We start from the raw sequence: 26299 nt of genomic DNA on the forward strand, positions 1-26299 counted from the left end.
ACATACCTCATGATTACATAATGAAAGATAACATAAACCATGTGCATTTCAGTTATAATGCATAGGTTCACATTTTTGTAGTCTGTCTTAAGACAATACTGACATATCCAAATATTGAGTGTTCTTGGTCATTGTAATTGTTCCTCCATTCCATACTGGCTGTGAAAATATCCCTCCCTAAAGCAAATTTGATGTAAGTGAGTTTAGCTGAAGCTAATGAGGCTTCAGTGATCACAGTTAGTCAATTCAAGTGGGTATTTTCCAATTTTACAGTCTTTTTAGTGCAAAATTTCCTCGGACAGTGTTTCCTCGGAGGATGGTACACAGCGAGGGAATTTTTCAGTAAAAAGACTGTAACCTTGGAAAATACCCATTTGGTTTAACTAATTTAAACTGCTGAAGCATCATATTCACTTCATCTAAGCTTTAGAATACATTCTTGCACAGAACCAGGACTGTGTATTTGTCCCTCATTACTTACGTATATTGGGAAGGGATCTCTCACAGCCAGTATGGAGAGGATGCATGATTAACCAAGAACTCTTTGAATATAAGTTGGTCTTATGATTCATCTGTTTTGACTTCATTTTTAGCATGTATCTCCCTTCTATAGGTAAAAAGTTATTTTAATTGTTTTTAGCTGTGTTTTTTCTATGCTGTTTGATGCAACTGAGTGTTCTCTTAAAAGCACCGTATTACCAAACCAAGCCTCAAATTGGTCTTCATGGTGCAAAGGCTAACAGTGAGTGAATGTGTGTGAGTAAGTTACTTTCTGCATGCATGAAGCACTTTGTATCTAAGAGAGTAACCAAGAATATCCAATCATTATTATGGTTGTTGCCTTTTCAGATATTGAGAATAATTACTTTCTGAAAGAGGACAGAAATAAGCCAGAGGAGCATCTACAATGGCGAACATGAAACATAAAGGAAGTCTTTTGTCAGTCTGTTTTTTGTTTTTTTTTACTATCCAGAGGCTGCTTGTGTCTGGGTTTTTACCCATGCATATTAGACACAGGTGCAGGAATGGCCCAAGGCTCATCAAAGGGTTTTCTGCTTTTCCAGCAGAAGTCCCTACGGGCTATCTCCTAGGATGCTTCACGAGCTATAGCCCGGGGCAAGGATTTGAAACGTGTCCACTGATAAATGAACACCCCATCTGAGCCAGACCGCCGTCCTTTGTTCCTTTGCTTTTAGATGGTACGGCTTTATTAGAAGCCATGCTTGTTGCAAGTTAGAGCACTATTGTAAAAATGGATTCTGGGCAATAAAAGCCAGTCTGAAACTGCATTGCTTTCATTTTTATGGAATAGAAAGTAGCAGTGGGGGCAGGAAGGTGAATATCCCGGTAAGATAGCATTTATATTTTCAAAGGAACACTTTTCAGGGTTTAGGGTTTCTTTGTTTATGCGGTTGGTTTGGTCATATTTTTGACTTGTTGTCTTATGTAAAACCCTAAATTTTGATTGTAGTATGTTTCTGTAATGAAAAACTGTCACCTGAATTTAATTCCACATCAGTCTGAATTATGAAGCCTTGCTTTTCATCCACAGTTCAGAATATTCAGGAAAATATGGGTATCCAGTTGAAATGGATCAAACAATTGACTGACTGAATCTCTGATAAGATGTGGCAAACGGAGCTGTTTTTCGTTTCTACCTTTTGTTCAAGAAATTCACTGTAGACAATGAACCCTGCAAGTGTCAGCCCATTAAAGGAAATTAAATGACTTGATTGACTCCTTCAGGGACAATAATCCACTATCCCACTTGCTTTCCCTTCCGCTAGGCTCACACTTAAAGCACATACACTCACACACACAAAATCACACATACGCATTTTGGAAACCCCTGCACTGCGCTGCATGTGCACCACTATTATCTGTAGATGATTAAATTCAAAACACCCGTCTTTGAGTAATGCTTTGTCTGCATTTGTACTTGGGGTGGAACGGTGCAAAAACATACAATGCATATCTGCCATACTAATCCTCAGCATGCATATGTAGGAGAACATATCCATTTGTCCTCTGCTGTGGTTCCTCTTTGTTAGAATGCTGATATGGCCTGAATGGTTGAGCGAACAGAATAATTATGTATATTTTTGCTTAATACAGCACATCAAGTTAGATGTTGAAGTAAAACCCCACCCTTACACGGCAGTATATTATCAGGTCTGTGATTTTCAATCCATGACGTACAATTCACTCCAGCAGTTATTTTGTGATTGAACTCTGTGCCATTGAACAAATTTTGTAGAAATTGGTGTTTTATGTTAGTTTTTGACCTTTCAGCATAAAACGACGAGTGTAGAAATAACCTACTTTTTCTTTGATTACGATTAAACTGACAAAGTGGATCTGATTTGATGTAGCTCTGAAAGATTGTCTTCTGTTGTGTAGTATTATATAGTGGCACTGTATCAATATGTGTGATGCCTTTGTTACGCATGACTAGTTATCTGTGTAATAAGCAAAATGCATCACAAAATGTGCCCAAATAGCAAAGTAGATCACCAGTATATCATTTCAGTCTTGGCTTACAGCAGGGATTTGGAATCCCAGTTGCTTTTTCATGGTCAGAATGCAGATCACAGTTTAACACGTCTGTGTGACGGCAGAGGTCTAAAGATTAGAGGAGTAGGCTTGTCACTTCCCCAGTGGGAAAATCTACGTGGGAAAAGTGAACAAGTGACACATCTCCTGTTAAACTGGCCTTCAGCAAGACACTTAACAATGATTTGCTTCTCCCTGTAGGGCAACGATAGAAAACTGTGGTTGTACGTGGCAGGTCTCACACATGAACGTACTGTAAGGCTTGCAGCATTCCTGGGAAAGAACAAAGTGGTCGTTAAAACCTTTAAAAGTAATTTAGAAAGCATATTAATGTGATTATTTTGATAGGTATTACTGTTCCAGTATTATTGGCTGATTATATAGTAGATTTACAAGCCTTTGTTTACCCATACCACATCAATCATCTCTTTAGTGCCAAATTGCTGACATTTAAAGCTGAGCTAAGCAAGAAAAATTATATAAGCCGGTTAGTATGTCCAACCTTTTGACAAAAATTGAGCATGTCTGTCTAGAATCTGATTAGAAAATCTGCCTGGTCAATTCTGGATAATCAAAAATGAATTATCCCTAACTGGATATGAGTGATCCATGGACAAAGTGTAGCTTTGTTGGTGTATTTCTAAAACACTTGCTATTATTGGTCATTGAAAAAAAGATCCCGCACACTGAAAATGACTTGTGGTGCCGTTAGTGTCTTAAACACACAATCGGCTCCCTTGTTGGCCACTTGTGCCATATGATACAATAGATGCTTGGAAGAGGCGTGTGAGAAATCCCAAAAAGTGCCCGTTTGGTTACTTGGCAGTGAGCTGAATGGAGCAGAATCCTCTTTCTGTGCACCATACAGCTGCACTTTATTTGATATGAAATAGAAAGTCAAGAGTTCGTGTAAGGTCTGACTTTAGACTCTGTGAAGTAATAACTATGCATTTATTCTTTTTCTAACCTCTGAACATGGATTACAATCAGAGTGAGAGAGGTTACTGAGAATGACTTGTAGCAGACCAAAGAATAGAATAAAAAGGCCATGCACACACATTTCAAAAATGACAGGTTGAGCATTTCCTACATACTCCACTAGTTCTAAAATATTTCATGGTCATCACTTTCCATCTGAATAACGCTGTGAACTCTGCTCCGTCTTCTTATCTTCGGTGTTCAGTTTACTCCATGTGGCCACCTGTACTTCCCAGACATCGGGTCTTCCTGTTATCCAGTAGGATATACTGTGATACGTCCTGCTTAGGAGCAGTTCTACAGCATGTCTATTGATGGCACACTTGCTGTTTTGAGAAGTGGACCCGTTGTCCCTTTGTCATAAGGCCCACATGGCTAAAATGTGGGATCTTGAATGAACTGGCTTTCTTTCCTGGGCAAAACTTGAATAATATGTAGTGAATTATCTCTGAGTCTATACTTGATTTATTTTACCACTTAGCTGATTTGTGGGAAAACTGGAAAAAAATATGCTTTATGTCCCAAATCAACTCAATACTCTGGTTTGGAAGCCGTTCTGAAAAGCTGCTGTCTAGAGTTATTGGTCACAGTTGATTTATAATGAGTTAAACCAGGGACAGCATCACTGACCATTTACTCCTGTGCACATTGGAGGGACTCCACCTATTCATAAGCATATCATTTTCATAAACATGCTTTTCGGCCCACCAGTTGGATGCCTCTACATTTAAAGTTAAGTTGTCCAGTCCAGGAAACATTACTATTTAATATTCACTAAAAGTCACCCCTTAACAAAACTGTTAACACATGTCTCCACGGTGAACAGTGATGACAGTTGTAGATTCATGATCATATTCCTAGACATTGATTGAGACAAATTTAGCCTCTCTACTCCTCGCTGCTGTATAGTCATTAGTCCCCATTTTTTCGCCAGACGTTGATGAGTCCCCAGACAAATGATGCTTACCTTTCCACAGTCCCCCAGTAATTCCAGCAATACATTACCCATAACACTCACTCAGTGTGCATGCATCATTCTGTTACTCATGCATATGTAAAAAGACGGTCTCCGACATGCATTCCCATTTGGAAATGGAATACAGAATCCCCTCTCTGCTTCTAGTTTCTATTAAGGATGGTCCGAGGGCCTGGTGTGTCACTCTGATGAAGAGTAGCTGTAAATAAAACACGCCACTGCAACAAGACCTTGGTTCCCATTAGAGAGCAGCCGCTCATCATCCGTCTCTCCCTGTGTATTTATCTACTGCCGCTACAGTAGTTCCACAAAATATATTTTTTCCCCTCTTCGCAGACTTTTTCTTTCCGCTCTTGCAGGAGGAAGAATCAAGGACATTCTGACAGTCAATTAAATTTACAGTCTTCACACCCATCGTAACGCACAACTCTGGGAGGATGTCAACATTAATATGTCAGTTAAGGGATAGAATCTTCCCCCCACATTAATGGGGCTATTCGCAATTTGGCCAATAATAAGGCCCTTCTTAATTGGATAAGACAGTGATTCCTAACAGGGGACGTCAGTGTACAGCACAAATTCAATTATGGCAAGCCACTTGACTTTGTAATTGATATTAAAGGACGTTAAATATGACAGGAGGCTGTCAGCAAGAACTTTGAGAGAAAGAAGGGGCACAATGGCAGCGACCTTTTCCACTGTGTCAGTTTTTTTTACACGTGAAAACTACTGAATGTCAGACCATTCTTGCAAAGTAATAAAAATTGCATTAATTTTGATATAGACGTGCCATCAGATCGATCATACACCACTTGAGTTTGTCAGTGATAGCAGCTTACAGTATGTTAAAACTCAAAATTAAGTTAAAAAAAACGAAATCCAGGAATCTTTGGGAACACAATTTCAGCTGAATTTAAAAACTGAAAGCTGAAATTTAGGCTCTCTCACCCTCCCTCTCTCTCCGTCACACAAACATGCACACACCCACTGAAGCACACAAATCTGTGCATACCCCACGGTTCATCTTCTCTCAGTCAATACCACATACCTGCCACAAATGTTGAATGATTGCCTCCACTGCACTGCCCGTTCATAGCGGGGGAGATTGATCACACACACATGATATTAGAAATGAAATGGCTTGCCACATGGAGTTGTTTTCCCTCCCGCCGCTCGGAGATGGAGAGAGAGAGAGAGAGAGAGAGAAGCAACTCAACAAGTGTGCCAGATATAGGCCTCTTGACAACCGGGGTTACTATGGATATGTGTTCCGGGTTGGAGACACATGCCCAAGCCCTCCGTGTGAGGTGGATGACGATCAATCACCTGATTTATGAGCGGAATAGTCTCTCTGTGGCCTGTTACCTGACCTGTAATAATGTTACAACACCACAGCAATTGAGAATAAATGCCAGGAAAGGGTGTCGAGGGCTGCAACTGGGCGAAGAGCCGGTGTGCAGCCAGGCTGAGGTGTTTGAAGCTCAACTCCGCTGTCACTGCTTCTGCGTGTGGATCAAAAGATGTATCCGATTACAGCTAGTTTTATTTATTTGAAGCGCTTGGGTTTAAGGCATAAGGCGCTGTAGAAACATGTCACCCATAGGCATATGGAGCCTATGGGATGATTGGATTTGGGTTTACTGAAATCCAGATTTGGGAACTGGGGTGGAAGTGTGGGTGGAGCTGAGATGGGAAGAATATAATTAGGTGAGACAGCTGTCACTCGAGCAGATATGACCCCAAACACACTTCTCTTTTAGCCTTTTAGCCTTTAGCTTTTTAAATAAAATAAAACAACAATCTTAAAAATCACAGTAGACATCAAGTCAAATGAATAATTGTAACCTGTCTCTAGTGGGCACTCGAGGCACTTAAAGAACAACTTAACACCTCCTCTTAGCTTGAACATGTCATTTTCACTCCGCAATGTCACAGATTTTTGACAGATTTGTTTTCAGTCTAGAGGAGAGCATCGCTTGACTTTTTCTGGCAAAAGATAAAGATCTACAATATAGATTGGGACCACAATCAATTGATAGTGTAATGAAGTGCTTGTACACATGATTTACTGCCTCAAAATATATATATTTAGTGTTAAATTACTTTTTTAAGCTTTGGTGACAGCCTCAGTGGTTGCTGCTTACTTGTAGCAGTCTCCTCCGTTGCTTCACAGCTAGTCGAGTGTATAAGTGTTGACGTGGCTAATGTAATATGACAGGCTTACATACATACTCATTTGATGTCTGGATCTAGTCCACTTCTATGAGCAGGGTAACATATTTTTGGATGCGTTTTTGGTGACTTTGTATAACATGCAAAAAATAGGGATTGCATAATTGTACTTGTTCTGTATATTATCCCTGTTCCTCTTGCATAATTAGTTTTAAATGCTCTCTATATGAGAAGTCACTATTAAAAAAAAAAGCTTTGACTTCAGACAAGGAGGCAACAAAACACACAGTATTGCTAACTGGTAATTTCTCACTGTGATATCTGATGAGGTTTTGAAAGGCACTGACCAAACTTGAGTCCATAATCTTTGGTATTGGTACTTTTTTGCCCTATATCTACCCCTAATTACCCCCTGTAGTAGTACTAGTAGTGGTAGAGTAGTAAGTACAGTGAGAAAGCCAGGGTACTGGCTTGAAGTTACTCTCAGTAAGTGATTCTATACTATAGTTAATGTCTCACAGTTGACTCTAGTTTTTAAAGCTTAACAAAATGGAATGTACTGAAACTGTGAGTAAAATACTTCAGTTTCTTTCCCACCTTTATGTGTTGTGCTTTTCTCTTATCTGTTCATTGTCTCAGAACCTCAGCTGTCTGCAGGCATTCAACATTAAATACAATATATTGCATTATCTCCATTTTAATATTTCCCTCTGAAAAATAATACGTTCATTTCAAGCTCCCTTAGCAATTATGCAGCCCACTTTAACAGCTGGGGCGTTTGGTACCAATTTGAGAGATTATATGTGTGGATGATAATGAGCTTTAGTCCGAAAGAGGATTTAAACATGGAGAAGGCTGGCCAGTGCTTAATTTAAGAAAATCTGGCTCACAGGTTTAAGGAAGAAGACTTTTGGGGAAATAAAGCTACCCCGAGGTAAAAAAAAAAAAAAAAAAAATGAGCGGTGAAAATAAAAAAATAAATAAGGAACGTTTGTAATAAGGTTATAGGGTGATTCGGACATAAACAGCAATGGTCCCAGAAATTATTTTAATTCCCCTTGACTGCTTGGCTCTCACGAAGATGAGACACAGGGGTGAATGGAGCTGTAGTCTCTCAGTACTATGCAAATTGCCTGGAGGCAGTGATGGGACTGTACCCAAAAATATCACACATTTTAACCTGGGGCTGCACTGCATGATTAATCCATGTGGGTACTCTCCCTTTCCCTGCATGTATCATCTGTCTGTCTTTTTAGCAATCTTTGCACATATTTTTTTTTCCTCTGTCACCCTGTCTCTCTTGACATTTCACCTAACATCTCTCTTCAACCTCCTATGCATATGAAGTGATGGTTATTGCTGCCATTGATTGGTTACTTTCTCCTGGAGGCCAGGCAGGCTCACTGGGGAGTTGGATAGACATCTCACAGAATAATTAAAGCAATACACTGATGCCTAATCCCATAATCATCATTAGACTCTAACTGGTTGAAACCGCAAGGCTGTTTTCACCAAAAATCAGACCAGTTTTATCCTTGTAAGAACACCTTTCTGCACTAACATATGTGATTTCTGTTTGTAGATCTAATTTGAAAATAGTACCCCACCTAATATGCCGAATGGAGACCTAATTCTATGCCTCCCTTTAAATTACACACCTGCGTATCTGTTTGAGTGGAGTAAGATTGGGCTAAATGATAGCTCACAGTCCTCCTTGATAAAAGGTCTATCTTGAGAAGCGAGAGCACTCCCTCCTCCTGTTAAAAAAAGACCAGCATTGAGTTTTTTTGCTGTCATTTGTGGAAATCAGACAAACTTGTAATCTGATTTCCACTTGTCTCAGCCTTGGCAATCCCTCAGACATTTGATTCTTTTATTCCAGTGTTGTGACTCTTGGAGTACATTGGTTTTCTATTGATTGTAGCGCTAGCTTTGTTTAGGGCTGATGCAACTCAGTTAGGTTTGATTTCTGAGGGGAGTTCATTGATTTGCATGGCAACACTGTCTCTTGTCATTTTCCAACTTTATCAGCCTCTACAATAAGGCTCATACTTCACATGCTGGTTATAAGATCAGAACCAGCCTAAGGCCTCAAATGTTTCTGAATCATTACTGCTTTTTTGAAAGAAAAGAGGAGATAGCTACCATTATATCATACTTAAAGTAAAATGTACTTCCATCTCTTATCCATCTGTGTACAACAGAATGTGTTGTATAACCGAGGACTTATAGCTTTACTCTGGGATCATTTCTCTTGATTGATGGCTTGGGACAAAGGATGAGATTTTCTTGCTTTTTTTTCCCGCTCGCCTGTCACTGCTTCACTCATAATAGTTAATCCTAAGAGTTTTGTTGCCATAACAATATGTATATCAGTTTGGGGAGGTTTCTCTCCATTTGCAGGAATGGCAGTGTAGGTGTGTTTGTATTTAAGGCAATGGCATGAAGGATAAGTGAATCAATTGTAAGATATTCATAGTACACTGAGCAGGAATACGTAACATAGACAGCTATTCAGTACAGTAATGTGTATTTTTGTCCACAAACTGAGAGTTAGGCAATGGAATTACCCTTAAAGTGCATGACTTTATTATGAAATCTATTAAAATGGCTGATGCAACATTTTCCTTGTAGAACTGAAGAAGTGATCTTTAGAAAAAAATGACTGAAATTAGTCTGAGGCAACATTGGCACATTTTTCCTTATCCAGATAAGGAAAAAAATGTGGCAAAATGTGTTAAAATGTCCCCTTACTTCTGGTATCTCAAGCTGCCCGTCAAAAAGCCACAGGATTTCCTCCTCATAAAAGGGAAAATAAGTTTATTGGTTTATATAACAGGGACAGTGCACATTAATAAACATCACCAGAGTTAGTCAAGAGGCTATTTTGCATCTGTATTCCCTGGACAGATGTTACAAAGTCACTCTAAAAAAAGAATATAATATGTAGAGTCCAAGCAGCAGCATCGCTTCAGCTGACTCTCGAGGAACCGTTATGATGAGGGCAACATGACCGATGGTCTAAGCTGAACTAGTACTGGTGCTAGCGAGCGTCTTCACTTGGCTCTGATTACCTTCTTACAGTATAGAAAAGTTAACTTAGTAAGCGAGGCTACCGAAAAGTAGCCTACGGATCCCTCGGACCATCTGCCTGTCACATGACCGTCACATTGCCTAATCGCTAATTTGAACATTGAGATGTGATCACAATTAAGGGAAAAAAGTGGATAGTGAGAGGGCTTAATACTAGATGTAAGGCCATATAATCAGATGTCATTATCCAGATAAACTATCCAGACAAAGATGTAAATGAGGCACCTATATCATGCTAACATGAACATATTTTGTCTGAGATTATTTCCATCAAATAAGGATCAGCAATAAAACTCGCTATCCCCCTATTTGACCTTGTAAATCAAGTATTTGCTTAATAAGACCGGACTTAAAAAAATTCAGATGACTGATGATGTTGTCGATGGGAAGTTTGTGGCCTTTTCCTGCCTTCAGTGTTGCCGTTGAAAGAAAGAAACTGCATGAATTGCGATTTTTAATTAGCCTACCCTGCACAATAGGGCTGTGGTCACTTGAGAGGTGAAGTTTTGTGAATGCAGGAAGTCTCCCAACAACGTAGCATTTGATGAGGCTGTCAAGCTCTCTCGCGTCAGCCAGGCACTCAGCGTGTGGCCTTTTTCAGTGCTCCTTTATTGGAAAGTTTGAACACATCCTCTGTTACTGTGTTCATTCCCTGTTCACAGTCTCCTCGTCGCTCAATGACAGCTAAGAACAAAAAACACTACCCTCTTGTTCTCTTTGTACATTTTCTTTCCCTTTTTTTCATTCTTTTTTTAGTCAAACTGGGATTGGTCAAAGCACAATCAACCTATTTCTGCAACAAGCAGAGGCACAGTGAATCCTTACAGGTCTCAAGGGAGTCCTGCCAAGTTTGGGGCTTTTCAGTTTTCCTTTTTTTTTTTTTTTTTTTTCTTGCAAGGGAGAAAGGATGTAAGCTCGCTCGCCGAGGAGTGCGCCTTTGTTGGGTGCAGGAGACTGACGCACTGCAGGAGTTTTGGAAACAAACCAGGGTGACTCTATTCTCCAGGCCCTGGCTGGTTTTCTCACCACTGTTCTTTACTCTGAAGATACAAGCAGGTCCTATTCAAATCCTCCTGCTTAGCATTTTTATTCTAATTAGCAGGGAATTACCTGTTATCCCCCCCATAGGAAAGTTTGTCATTTAATCCATTGCTAAATCAGCTATTGTTTAGGAAGAGAAATGCTACTTTAATTAAGATGCACCAAATTTGCTTTTAAAAAATCCACTCTGTTCAAAATTCAGCTCAACTATCCCCTGTAAGCATGCCTCGTAATTTCATTTGGCACGATTTATAATGAAGTTCCGTCACATATTTCCCTGTCATGTTTATTGCTTGCGTTTGATGTGGCGCATGGTTGAAATATTTAAGACCTCTTATTTACAATTCTCCAGGGCCCAAAAAATGGTAGAAGATGGCAGTTGATTTCCCTGCAGTGCAATGATCAATAAATTCTACATATTAATTAAGTTCCACTGTCATCTCCAAGGCCTCTCCCAGGGATAAGCCTCTCTCTGGTCTCTTATCGGCCAATCACAGCACGGCATGGTGCTGCACACCCTCCCCCACTGTTCCTCTGTGTTCATGAAACAAACATTTGAACAGAGGTGCTGCATTAGAAGTGTGTGTTGCTCAGTGAGTATGAAGGCATGAGGGGGGGGGGGGGGGCATCATCATCTGTAATTTACAAGAAATGTTTTTCATTTATTTCTTTTTATGACATGTAGTGGCAGCTCTGTAAATGTGAAAAGTTCTCAGCTGTGGATCAAACAGCCATGAAATGCTTTTATGGCCCCGATGGCCTTCTAAAACGATTAGACTCTATTAATGTGTGAAACATAAATAAAGGAGATTGAGAACATGGCAGATTTCAGTCCTGGGGATGCACACAATTTGCTTCTAACCTCTTTTTCTTACAGCTGAGAAGAGGAGTTAAAAAGTGAAGAGACATGTGTAGGGAGTGACTGTCATGACAGCAGGAGCCGCTGTAGTTGAAACAACACAAGACTTCTGGTTGGTGGCTGGTTGAAATACAGTAGATTTTTATTGTGACAGCACAGAGGCTGCAGCATCCAAAGAGCTTCAAGTCTCTATTAGCATCTTCTGCTAACTGAGAGGCACTACAGATCTTAGTAGGCGTTACATCTCTTTATCCTGCCAGTAGCCAAGCAACACGGCATGCTGCGACCCCACGATCCCGAGCGTTTCCGCACTCTCAGCACATCCCCGTACACAATCTCGCTCTCCGAAACAGGATTAAAAATTCTCTTCTCCATGAAACCTTTGCCTGTGTTGTGCGTGTGATCTTGCCAGAGGGTAATTAAACTATTTCTGCTCCGTTCAGCCTCTCAAGGAAGTTCCCCCTGTATATCATCTGACATCAAAAAGACTTTAAATAAATTGCTGTATAAAAATGCAATGTTCAGGCAGCCAATTAAGTTTGATTCTTGAAGTGTTAGCCTCTGAGCGTGTGTAATGAGGCCCATAGCTTAACTGTGAAGTCTGCTAGCTGCTGTTTGACAAAAGACATTTTTTTTTCTTTCTTTCTTTCATCTACATAGAGCCTAATGAGTGGTGTATCGTTTCTCATCAACAAATCAGATGATGGAAGAGAAAAATAGCTTGATGAATGATGAACACCCCCTTTACAAGGGTGCTGACCTTACAATTTTATCCGCACCTGCCAAGACAATTAATTAAAAGAGACGATGGTGATTATTTATAGGCGATCATTAAGCTGTTGAATTTACTTGCAACCTACGGCTGATTTCTCTGTCCACATTTAATGAACACACATCTGGCAAAACAGCTGGGAAAAAGCATAACAAAGCAAAACATTTTTTGTTAATGACGTTTTGATTTTTGACAAGTCATCTGTCCCAATTCCAGCCCTGGTGCACTCCAGTTCAACAACCCCCCCCCCCCCCCCCCCCCCCCCAAAAAAAAGTATCCAAATCCCATTCCAACACCTTTCATTTGCTCGGCATTGAAATTCAAATATGGCCTGATTATAATGTTTAATGTGCATGCCACCCTCAGCGATTTTAAAAGCGTGTGATATAGGCATGAAAAGGGCCTCCTTTTGCTGTTCGCAACGCTCTCTAAGGCTCTCTGTCGCTTTTTTGTGCACCAAGTGCCTGGTCTTGAAAAACACAAGGACAGCTCAGGATTATGGTTCTGTATGCGTCTTTCATTGCCTTTAATATGCAAATGGAAGATTAGCTTTGGAAGGAAACTGTTTGGTATGGGAGTTATTTCTACCAGGAGGTGATGCTAACCATTCACACCTTTTTTCCTCCTATTCAGAATCAGACTCAGACTTTAACCATTTCAGCAGGAGAAGGCATGCACACATACATATCAAAAAACACTCAATTCTCATAAAAGCGCATAGTCATTAAGCCTATGACATAGAGTTCATAAACTGCAGCTGCTGACATGTCGACAGAATACAAGGTTCTAGTAAAATGACTCAGTATTATTAATTTAAGTCAAAGGCATGTGTCTGTGTTTGATTTGAGCTACATGGGAAAATTAAAATGATGACTCCCTGCATGGCTCAGGAACATCAAACAAAATAAGAAAACTACATCTCTGCAATTCATAGCAAAAGCCAAATGCAGCTGGGTAAATGACTTTGGTATTACACTGTCAGAAAACCATTTCAAATGTGCCATGGGAAGCAATTCCAGCATTTCTTTTGATCTCCAGTGCAGAGGGGAGGAGGAAAGATTAGGAAACATTTCATATCATGGAATTGTGATCCCGGCATTAGAGCTATACAATGCTCAACATCTATAATTGAGTGATTTAAATGACCTAATTTCTGCGTGTGGGCTACCTCTGCAGTTGTAGCTGCGTCAGAACGTTTAACCCTTTCAAAACTTGCTTCAGGCTAACTGATGATGGATCCAAGCACCAAGTAGAACATCATCTATAAATTGATGCTTCTCAAGCTCCTCTGCATGTTTGTTAAGTGACCCAAAACTCTGTTCACCCATGTAAACCGGATATCAAGTGACCACCACTCTCAACACTGTCTGACATATAGTATGCTAATACTGTACATGCTCATCACTTTCCTAAACAAAGTCCTTCAAGTCAACAACAGTTTTTTTCTGCAACCAAGTAAATTGAATTTGGAAAGCTCAGCACACATTAAATCAGCATTCAAACCACACACACCTCCGTTGTTTGGGATATTGACTGCATGCACACACACATACATGTTAAGACAGTGAGGCACAGATTATCCAATCAAACGTCCATGCTGACCATGTACAATTGATCAGAGTACATTTGCTCGGGGCTGACAACCCAGTGGGCACTCATGGATTCTCTGACTGGCTCAGAGGGGGGTTAAGGATTATTGACTGTTGGATAAAGGAACTAGAGAAATCTGCAGAATAGAGTCACCAAATAATTGGATTAAACAAACAAATTAGCGTGCTGAATGTATAATCAAAACAATGAAGCACCCGAAACACTTCCTTGGTGGACTGTTTGTGCCGCTGAAGAATAGTCTGTTTGGATACCAGGTTTTATGTCTAATTTAGATAAGACTAATCCTCCAGCAGTGACCTTGAGAGACTGTCAAGATTTTTGCCACTGGTAACTTAAAGAGAGACATGACTATTATCTCCAGTAGCTTTTCACGCATGTCTTTCCCTCTCCTAATTGGTCAATGTGTGCACATTTTTCCCACAGAGGTTTTGTGTGCACATCCACCCTTAATGACTTTAACATAATGGGCATTCTTGCCTTTCAGTCTCTCTCCAAGTCGGTCAATGAATCCAAACGTTGCCCATCTGTGCATTTGGCGAGCTGGGGGAAATTACTCTGTTTTATATGTGCCTTGACCTCTTTCAGGCCTACAGAATGGAGTCAGTGTGTGCCTTAGCAGCCTAATCGGGTTGACAGAAGAGTGTCTTGCCTCTTGCTCACATGCATGACATCCAGCTCTTTGACAGAGTGGCCTGCCTCCGCAGTCCTTTGGCTGTCGAAGGTAGTGGCACTTGAGCGAATGTTTAAACAAGCGACCATAGACGCCTCGATGCTGTTGACTTCACCAAAAGCTTTTTGAGTGTGTGCATTTTTATTGTTGAGTTGTAAACACTTACAAACAAAACCAACAGCGGATGAAATGTGGCTCAGAGTTAATGAATAGATTTTAATGGACACTCTAGGAATGTGTTTGTTAATTTTCTGTCAGCGTGTGTGCGCGTGTGGTTTTAATGAAGCTGAATGAATTGTGCATCGGGTTGCTGGTGCGTGCAGCGTGATTATGTCGAATATGTTCTCTCTGTTGTGCGGTGCCAACAGTTTAAACGAAGCTGTGTAGGTGGACGGATGGTGGGAAAGGGAGGAAGGGCAAAAAGGAGGCAGAGGCAAAGTGGAAAGTACGCGAGGCCGGGCTTCATGAATTCATTTCCCTTCTCTCCTGTGTCAGGGGGACCTCGTCTGAACCCATTACGACAGTAACAAGGTGACAGCGAGCGGTCTTGCTACGGGTTCTGGCCTCCGGAGCTGTCTGGCTGCCCGTCTATGTTAATTAAGGGAGAGAATGAAAGTGTGAGATATGGGGACACTGTTAGACAAAAACGTTTAACTGGATGGCACGAATAAGGACAGACTTTCACTCTTTCTCTCAAGCGAGGTTGCAGGTAGAGCTAAATAGACAGCGATTCATGCTGAAACCCTGATTCACATAGGTAAGCGAGGTATACAAATCACACCACAGGCACTCAGCAGACCATGAATTATTGAAACCCTTTTAGGCTTGTCATGTTTAATTCTTTAAAGTTGGAAATATTGACCTGTCTCATTCCTTAAATCCATTTTCCTTCCACATCATTGAAAGAACTGGTCATTGTGCTCTTTTGGAATAATGTCTTGCGCCAACAAGGTTGAGAGAGGATAGACGGAATAAAAATGTCTGCCATGTTTGTCAAACGGAAAGCCTCTTTCTCTTCTCTGTCTCCCCTCTACTGTGTGAAAAGTGGCGTCATCCTTCTGTGAGGGAAATGGCATTGGCGAAGTTCATGGGAGAGCGTTTTTTTAGTGCAAAGTAAGTGGGCGATCAGGAGATGTCATCAATTCCAATGCATGCCAGTTGCCACGGAAACAGAAGTAGAGAGGCTTTTCTCAAGGATCCTGTTAAACATTTAGAGTGTGCATGGCTCGGGGAGAGAGTGAGTGTGAGAGAGAAAAGAAAGGGAGCGGAAGAGATGTGTTGTGGACGGCAGGAAATTGTCCATCTTTTCATCTGTATTTTTTTCCCTTTGATTATAAGTGTAGATTATATTATGGTTGAATTTGTGCGATTGGTTTTAACTTAAAGGTTCCGTTTCTATTAACCAAGCTACACAGTTGGAAGGAATGAAATTATACAGCTCACAAACCTCCAATTTACCTAAAGGCATCGTTTTTATGGTGCAGTTGAATTTACTAACTCTGCCAATATCTCCTTAATATCTTAAGTAGAGGTGAGGTGCATTTTAAATTGATATGAATAGTAATGGTGCAATTTCTCAGTCTTAATAACCTCTTATGTAAGACAAATTATTTTTCAGTTAAGGAAAAGTTTAATTACACACATTCTTGTTATGTTTTCTACCAGTTTTGGCAAACGCAATAGTTGTCAATCACTCGTGCAGATAAAGGTCATGTCAAGTGGTGGTACTCGATGCTCAAAGTTGTGACGAGCTTGGCAAAACAGCACAACAGTTGTGTGCCGCCTCCAGTGGTAATCTCCCAGCAGACAGGCTCTAAACGGGAAAGGGCTCTTTGCGGTAACGACGTGGGCTCAGCAGATAGGAGCTCTGTGTAATTCCTGTTAATTACTGTCCAGGAGGTGATAAGACCTGGTTGGAGAGGCTAAGAAAAGAGATAAGGAGGATCAGGAATTCGCCTGAAGGATTTTCTACCCGTTGTTGCGAAAACAGTCCAGCTGTCCAGAAATTGTCTAAAGTTTGAAGCTGAAGTAGTAGTTGTTGTTTTTCACTTACTGAACTAATGGACATAGTGCTTGTTTTGACATCCATTTATGAGCGAAGGACAGCGGCAGCGAGTGAACTGTAGATTTTTATCTATTAAGGCAAGTGAAATGGTTTTCCCCGCAAACAACTGACTTGGGACGGTGTCGTAATGTTTCCACCCAGTGTTGAAATTCTCGAATGAGTTTCGAAAGTTGGCCAAATAAAATGTGATAAGATCTGTGTCCTTGTTGCATCACATCCAATATCTGTTTCCATCAGCCTTTATTACATCTCTATCAATTCTGTGTGCCTTAGCCAAACGAAATTAAAATAAAATAATCACAACTCAAGGTCCACTAACAACTTTCAAAGTAAAAAAATGAACTGTCAAGCTCAAAAAGCAATCTGTTCGCGATATTTAGCTAATTAATTTCTATTTATTTGTATATTTTACATTTCTGGCATTCCTTCTGTCCTTGCAAATTCAAAAAAAAAAAAAAAACAACACATCAAAACGGGCGTATGGAATCACACTTATAGTGCACTTGAGTGAGACCATTGATGCCACAGCAAATATTCACAGCATGACTTGAGGGATTTTCTTTTAAGAACAGTTCAAAGCAATTCACCAAAAAACATGAGCCCTATGAGACCCAATTCATTTCTTTGCCACATTCCAAGCCTCCATTAGCATGCGCCGGGGATGAATCTTACAAGTTGTCAGTCACCTCTGCTCTACCGTGAAATCAGACCAAATCCCAGTTGCTGTTTATGTGGTTTTCACTGCACAGACATTGCAGCGTCTCCGCAGACCTGCGACCCGATAACAAACAGGGCAGTTCGTTTGTGTGCGCACAAAAGAATCAGTAATGGGTGATACTGTATTATAAAATCATGGAGGCTGATTAGAGAGGACACTGTTTGGTTCTTTGAAGGAATTGAACCCTACATGGTAAACTGCAATGGCTCCCCGGGGCTTCAAGTACAGGGATATATGAGCTCATATTGGAGAAACGGGGCTAGTTGTCTAAATGCATTACTGTAATAAAACCTGTGAGGGGGAGTGGTGCCGTGTATCTCTGTGTTGACCTTGTTAGTATTAAGTTCTTGAATTGCTCTCTGGGGTGTGCATGCTGGCAGAGGCACCGGTGGTCCAACTGTAAACTCCTCATTTCTTACATTTTTTTGGTTTAATTCTCTTTTTTGTTCCTGCTTATTAACAGCTCACCAAAGAAATCGTGTCTTTTTCACTCAGCAGCTCATCATTAGCTGCTGAAGCATATTTCGCACTTGTAATACACAGAACACCAAGATACTAATTACCTTTCAGTCACCAATAAGGCTTGATTTTACCCCCTACTTTTCAGTGAACAGTGTCTGCTTTAAAGGATCTGTTTCACTCAGGCATTTGTGGAAGCGTCTATACAAATTGTGCACAATATGACAACCATTCATCAGTTTGATAAATGATTATCAAAGAGAGCTACTGAGAATATGCAAATTTCAGTGCGTAGAGATCACAGTGTACCTTACTCTCGAGGATTAGAGAACACAAACAAAGTTTCTCACAAGTAGTTTTTGATTACACAGAGGGATCTTTATTTCTTTTTTTTAAATACACTGAAACAGTACCATTCATTATCCAGCTGAAATCGATATAAATGCTCATAATTTTGCCTTTTCTGTCCCAAACGTTTCCTCATTTCATCATATGCTGTGATTAAATTAGTGAAATGTGCCTAATGGACCTATTATTGTTCCACATTTTAAACAACACAGAAAATTAAACAAAATCTACTCGTCTTTTCTAGTGTTAAATGAGTTGTGCGGTTCTTTCAAGAGCATTTTGATAAATCATTGTTCCTGTTTTAACATGCCAATTTTGTCTCAGACAGCAATGTCATTGGCCAGAACCTTCATTTCCAACTAACCAAAATCTATATTCTCATACAATGATATTTTAGACAATACTGTACCTCTAACTTTGTGTCAACAATCAAATATATTTGATATAATCATGGCCACTCCAGTATTAGGCAAAAGTTGAGAACCTGAACCTGATTCTGAGCCACTGCATAGTTCAACCAAGCATTACACATGTTTATGACAGCTACATACACTATTCTAACAATCGTCCACAACTGAAACTCATTTCCTTTTCCTTACCCTGCAGAATAAAGACGGTGAAGGAGAAGAGAAGACGGGACAGGGATGGTAGTAGCTGGGTCAGTGAAGAGATATTTAGGGATGTGTTGAGAGGCTGCTGTGATGTAAAACAGAATAGAGGGATTCACTCAGAGGGAAAAAGGACAGTGAGGAAGGACGGTTCGGTAACTTTCGTGTCTGATAAACATGACCCAGTTTCCGCATAGCAGATTGGTAAACGATAAAACTAAAACTGACATGTACTTGCAGAAGTATTTAAGTTTTCTAAAGGTGCGGAGGTAAACAGGTTATAAAAATCCTCAATGGCTTGGTGGTGTAGTATTTGTGTGTGTATTCATCATGCATATTTGTGAATTCATCCTTTGAAATGCAAGCACTGGTGCAAGAAACAAAACCAGGTCCGTGGTGAGGAATAACATTACAGATGCTGATACCTGGCAAAAAGATTCCATTTCACTCTCTTAACGCCTCTGTGAATTTTTCTGGTGAAATAATGTAGCAATAACAGGGGTGTCAATCTCAGCAGGCTTTAGTAATGTTTGGTGTGTTTCATGAGATGGAAGACTTAGTCTTTTGCTATGATGCTTGACAAACCTCAATCATAGTTTATTATCTGTACTGCAGTTCTTTTTAATAGCACTAGCTTTCAATATACAGTTAAAGTAATGTATGTCATACCGTGGAAGTGAACATTCAATGTTCCTTGGTTCCCTTTCAAGGCACTAAAGACTCTGTAAATCTGTAGATGTGGAAGACAAGTAGATATAAAACAAATATGATATTCCCATTGCAGTATGAAACCATTTACACTTGCTTTACTGACAGTTTCAACAATTGTAATTAAACATGTACTCCCCTAATACATAAGGTCCTGCATTAGACCTTATTGTATATATTTATGTAGGCTTAACTGTAAGAGATTTTCCAGGAACCTAGAAACTTCTTGAGGGATTCGGAAACTTTAACTGTGCTTCAATCACAAGAACCTACATAAAGTTTTGGTTTGTGAGCTGTTACTGCTCCCCCAAAAAACCTTTGTTCCAGAGGTACTTTGGTACATCTGGAATGCTGCAACAAGATTACAGCATTCATTCAGATGCAAGCTAGCACTGGTGTTTGCTAATATGAGTATTAGGACCAGGTGTAGACATTTATTTTAATCTCATGGGCACTCAAGGAACCATTGCTTCCTGAATATGTCCTTGTTCCTTTATGGCACCTTTTTCACAAGGTTAAAGTTCGGGATTCTGGCAAATTTTATTTAGTTTTATTAGTTGATGTGTCATTAGAAATATGAGAACGTTAAATATCTTCAATATTATACATGAAAATTTGTCAGATTTGTAAATATCCTCATTCAGCAAGGGCACTTTTTAACACCTTTGGAAGCAGCAGAGGTTGCCATAACCTCTTCAGTGTCACTTTAACAAGTGTCTGATACCAGTGTTAAGGACTGATTATGTAGATGAGGCAGCGAGCAGGGACCTCTGCAACCTGTGAGGAAGTGTGAGAGATAAAGGTAATGGTGGGGTATACTTAGATATTCCAAAATACATCCCTACTGTTAATGGTTCTTTTATTTTTTGTGATGCTTTCTCTTCCTGCCTTTTCTAATCTATGTCACATATTTCTGTTAAAGACTAGTGATCAGGATTTTGAAGCATATTTGATGCACACACGTGAAAACAAACTATAACATAAACTTCCTGCAGCACTGACCCCGCATCTGTGTCATGTCAACACAAGACTCTTTAAATTCCTTCTGAATGGGCAATTCTGATGGCGCACTTCCAGAGGTCTCCTTAAACTATGTAAATGAGTGCATCTTGTTTGTGTGGTGCAAATATTGGGCAATAAAATAATGCGGAGAAAGACAGGGGAGAAGTACTGAACACTCTATGGCTCTCTTGCCCCAGAGTGCTCTGTGAATTATTTATGAAAGTGCTGACAGAAGAGGAGCAGGTTCAACAAGGCGCGTTTCTCTGGGGGGCAACACCAGCCGACAGTCAGGTGGGGCTCCGTTTGTCTTGCGGCCTCTGGATTTTAATGATGGTCCAGTGGTCTCGTTATGCGAATCTGCAGTGTAGCTTTTCTCCTGTGTCAGCTGAAAAGAGTGGTTGCGTGCGAATCTGTAATCTCTGCTGTGGCACTAGTACACCCCCCCACCACCTTTTTTTTTAATCTTTTTTTTTTGTACTCTCACCCCATCGCTTCCACTCTTAGTTTTGCTCCTTTTGCTCCAGTGTCCGTCTTTGCTTCTTTCCCCCTTACCTTCCACTCTTTGTCATTTCTCATCTCGTTTGTGTACATCCCTCCGCCGATATGTCTGTTTCTGAATTACTTTTGTCCCCTCTGTCCGCCTACTTCCCACTTCCATTGCATACATCTCTTTCTGTCTCCTCCTGCACACTCCTAACACTATCAATGATGATTGACAGCGCATTAAACATCATGTAAATCATTCCTCTTAACCTACATTAGCTAATTAGAAGTCTTTCTAATTCTGTTCTTGCAGTAAGGCAGAGAAAAAAAAGGTAGGTTAGCCATGAAATCCAGTCAGTGATTAAATCATTTTATGAAACACTTTATTTTCAGATTTAATCAGCCTGGTACCATTTGTGAAAATGTAGACAAATGTTATATTAATGTATAAAATTTGATATCAGAAAATTATAACTTAACACAAGTTCAGGTTATTCAGGTGGATTTTGCCTCTGTTCAATGTCGCATCTCTGGTGTGACTGGAGTGCTGTAGGAGTGCTCAGTGGCAGGTTTGGTGGTGCAATGGCACTTTTGGGCAAGAGAGATTAGCCTGTGAACCTTAAGGAGCCACCCACAGGATTGTACCAGCAGGCAATGGATATGGCTGCTGCCGATAAGACATAAAAACACTTCAATATAACTTTCATCCCCTTTATAATAGCTTTTTTTTTCTTTTTTTTTTAACTATTACAAACATTAGCTGTCCAAAAAAGTTGAATAAGGTCAGCAGCAGGATTCAGAAACTTTAAAGCACAGAAATGGGAATAACAGTGTTTGTGACATTCAGTGAATTATTGATGGTTTGTTATGGAAATTATATATTTTTTTCTAAATTAAGCGTCTCTGCATCAAACCACCATGCATTTGTTTTGTTCTACAGTCATGGCTATTCTATTGACAATTTGTTAGAAATGTGAGGCAAGACTCTGATCTGTGTTTTCAATCCTGTCCATTTTATTTCACACATACATCAGAAGAGAACACACTGTTAGATCTTAGGTTACGGTGTCACTGTTCATAATGAGGAATACGATGGTTGGTTTGATTCCTGCAACCCGTAAGAATAAAGAACAAAGCTTGGTTACAAACACATGCTTTTCTTGAAGCTAGTCTTGCACTGGAGAATTTATTCAAGCTGCACTGAGGTGAACAATAGACACAAAACTGAAAAGAAAAGTACATAAACAAATTAAAATGAGAAGGGATAATTTCTCCTCTTGGCTCATTAGTATTGATTCAAGTCGGCTCTTTACACAAATACATATTACAATGTAGTCATACACAGCAACTTAAAAAGCTGATTTCTCAATGGCTTCTTCCTCACATCTCGAAATTAGGAGAAGGAGCTTGTGTTCCTCTTGTACCGCAGCCGCCTATCTTTGAGTATCATCTTAATGTAAATCATAGCTATCAAGAAAGATTACAATTCACATTCCGCAGCCCTCTGACACCAAACGGAGCAGTTGTTCTTCATAACTGTGACGCTCTTAATTAAATTTTGTATCAACCTCACTAAAATAATGCTGCCGTGCTGACAGTCCTGTTAAAATTATTACTTGATGTGTTTACCGCTACAGATTGAGGTATTGTAAAATTTTAGTGGTGGTGATGACTCACTCTGTCTTTCTATCTTGCTTCTTTCTCTCTTCCTATCTTACATTCTTCAGGTTTTCTCATTGTCCTTGGCTGTCCCTGTTGCACACACAATCATATATGTATGCAGGTACACTTTCATGCAACAAGGGCTTTGATGTTACCAATGGTTTCTACTCTCTGATAGAAAACTGTTAATATTTATCCCAAAAAAGTTCAGATTTTGATACAATGCAGACTGTCGATATATCATATGGCCCCTTAAATCCAGCCCAGCATAAATGACAGCCTTTCGACAGTTACTATTGAACATGTACAACCACTCTCTTCTTATGACCCCCCCTAATGCATTGCTCCTCAGGGCTGCTGCATAATCTGACAGCACCTCCGCTTATAGGTCTTCTCACTGTCAGACTCACCTCTCCAGAGGATGGACACATCACAGGTGTCAGCAACAAGAGTCTCCGCTACCACCATCTCCCCCAGGGGCTCACTTGTCAACAGGAGCAGCACCTCCAATGTTTGACCCCAAGGGAGCAGAGAGAAGAGAGGGAGGAGGGGCCGGAGTTATAACTGTAGATAGACATGGTGGGGGGGGCAGACCAACATGTTTCTCTAATAGGAGCATGGTGTTAGTAATGTAGTTTGACTGTCAATGAGACTGTAGAATTGTGCTAAGTATCATAAATAAGTGGGAGCTGAGGTAATATGTTTAATAGGTTATTTAAAAACTACAGAGGTCCCTGCCAGCCATCTCATCTCCATAATCAGCCATTAACCTGATGCATGAGACACTGACATGGTTAGAGCTAATTACAAAGACTTGTGCCTGTCTTTGCTTTAGTTATACAAACATATATTAGAGGTGCTCGTCAGGCACAAATTAACATGTATTAGTTGGGTCGAAGCACAAAGGTTTTTGGAGGGAAAGTTAGTGTGGAGGCTAGCTTGAATGAATTAAAAGGAACTCTTGTAAAATTAGGTCTTAAAATAAATGGTAATGACACCCTTTCCCCATTCATAATTTCATTAATTACCATGGCATTTGGTACTTTGGTCATGTGGTTAGCCAATTCAGCGAAATAGTTTAAATCATAGGCTTAGTAAGTAGCTAACCAAGATCATACTTGTGTGTATGTTTCATCTGTGCCTTGAATTTTCCAAACCTTTTTGGCTTCTGAGCCCTTAAAATAAGCATTGTCTGCTTACAACCTCTCAACACAGGTGGTATATCACCATAAGCTGTGAGCAGTTAAACCAAATAGTGATTTTTTTTTCCTTTTAATAATTTCACAGGGTTGAAAGGGTACAAGAAGAAAAATCAAAGATAGGAGAAAAGGCAGAAAAAAATAAATCCAATTTTTTGTAATAGAAATGGGTTTTTCTTATTGTTTCTTATCTTTTTCATTATCTTGCAACCACTCAGTTTTATCTCGTGACCCCCCCCCCAGGGAGGTCCTGGCCCCAGGTTGGCTTGCAGTAAGTCACGTATCGCCAAATCACTTCTATCATGATGCCATTTTTAATTTTAGAATCATGTAATAAACATCATAGGGTGAGTTAAGCTCTGCTTCCCATCACTGTTGGCTGAACATAGTAGTTGTGTTGGAGTTGTGTGGTTGTGTAATGTATCAGGGATATGTGGAGTTTCTTAGCCTCTTTGGAGACATAATATGCCAGAGTATTTTCCTTGGTTGGAGCTTAATGGGCTGTTTGTGTTTGAATCCAGCCTGAATTTTGCTTGCTGTGCTTTCTTATCTCCTGTGTTTGGTACTAGGTCTCATACAACCCTGTTTACATGGAAGCAAAGTCATGCACTTCATATCCCCACTATATTCCTCTCTAAAACCTGCCTCAAATTAAAGTCACGACTTGGGTATGAACTGCTTCATTCAGCATTACAGCCCACATTCCCAACTGATAACAAAGAATTGTTCTTCTGTATCACATTTCTACATTGTGGCCAAATCTCGCTCCCTGCAGTGCATTTTCACAGCATACATCTTATTATTTCTGCACTATTCCACTGCGATCAGATATGTCACATCCTTCCCGAAAATCCCCAACTTTAACCTTGTGAAAAAGCTTGCAGATTGAACTATCTCAGCAGTTCCCAGCATCTATAAGTTGACAGAATGTCTTCATAGCAGTTCAGGGTTGCTCAGTGTCCATGGATCTGTGCGGTTTGAGAGACAAGTGTGCGGGCGCTCACATGTACGTGCACAAACACACATACATGAACACACTTTCTGGTGGGAAACAGGGGGCCAATTATGGGCTATTGTGACAAGGAAAGGCTGTAGGGAAGTTAGTGTCCCCCCAGGCAGGCCACAGTGCACCCGACATACTGCCAGCATGTCCACTGACAGTGATAGGAACCCTGTGATACCTCAGTATGGGCAACAAAGCACAATAGAAACCTTAAAGCTGTTGTGAAGGGTATGTTTGCGGTGTTTTCTCAGCAGACACTATAATCAGATCATATTGAACTGTGCTGCACCGGGCTCACTCGCCCACTCACTGTCTTTATTGAGATAGAAATTAGCCCATGTTTTCTCATGAGAATCTCATCTCTCGGGCTAAAGTCGTGGCCAGTATGTATGAAACATCTTTGAGTTATGAGTCAAAGAATTCCGTGCAAAAAAGTCACACTTATGTAGGCTCTTTGACTAAAGAAGCTAAAAGTAACTTTTGGCAAAGCATGACTAAGCATGACTCTCAAGTGCTGACTGCAGTGATACCCAAACATAATGATGTAAAATAAAAACTACAGTCTTCCACCAGCCTGTAGTATCAGCCAGTACTGGGCCTCCTCAGTTTTGATATTCAAATGTCAACCTACATTGTTTGTCAGCTGAGCTTATTTGAGTGAAGCTGTTGACATTGCAATATAACACAAGTCCTATAACCATTGTTTTATAACCCATAAAACAAATGCATAATGTGGGTTCGGATTAAGTTTAATGCCACACTCATAATAAAGGTTGCTCTTACTCTAAATGCATAAGGCATCATAAGGCATCTGAAAGGCATAAGTGTTTAGGCACGGACCGTCTAACAAAATGCACTATTGATTTGCTTCTGTCTAGGATCCAGTGTTTTGGGACTAACACACACACACTAGGGGCTAAAAGTCAGGATACCTCAGCCACTACCACATTGATTTTGACCGTACTTTGTTCAAAGGCCTTGCACACCCACACGGGTGTTCAGAGTTACTCCTGCTGATTAGAGCCCTGTTCAGGTTGAAGCTGGGTGGAGACATGCTGGGATTCATGTGAGGTCACCAGACTCCATGTACCAATAACAATGATAAAGATGTCATTTGTCTGGCCCTAACAGGTGCAACAAATATGTCAATCCAGCACAGTAAACATTCAGTGTGTACATAATAGCGATGTGCAAATTATGAAAGTATAATGCAAAATATCAACTTAACTCCACAAGTAATTCCAAATCATTGCTATCAGTGATCCATTTTCTAAAGCAAATGAAATGCTGTATTACATTTGTATAATATTCATCCAAAG

The 26299-nt window shown here is 40.2% G+C and overlaps 1 protein-coding gene across 4 annotated transcripts in view; it reads left to right on the forward strand.

Annotated features, from left to right (window-relative positions):
* LOC122976235 (interleukin-1 receptor accessory protein-like 1) overlaps positions 1-26299 on the forward strand; it is a 301394-nt gene that overhangs the window by 68471 nt on the left and 206624 nt on the right. The window lies entirely within an intron of this gene.

Source organism: Thunnus albacares, chromosome 24, assembly GCF_914725855.1.
Source record: "Thunnus albacares chromosome 24, fThuAlb1.1, whole genome shotgun sequence".
In the NCBI taxonomy this organism is placed as follows: Eukaryota; Metazoa; Chordata; class Actinopteri; order Scombriformes; family Scombridae; genus Thunnus; species Thunnus albacares.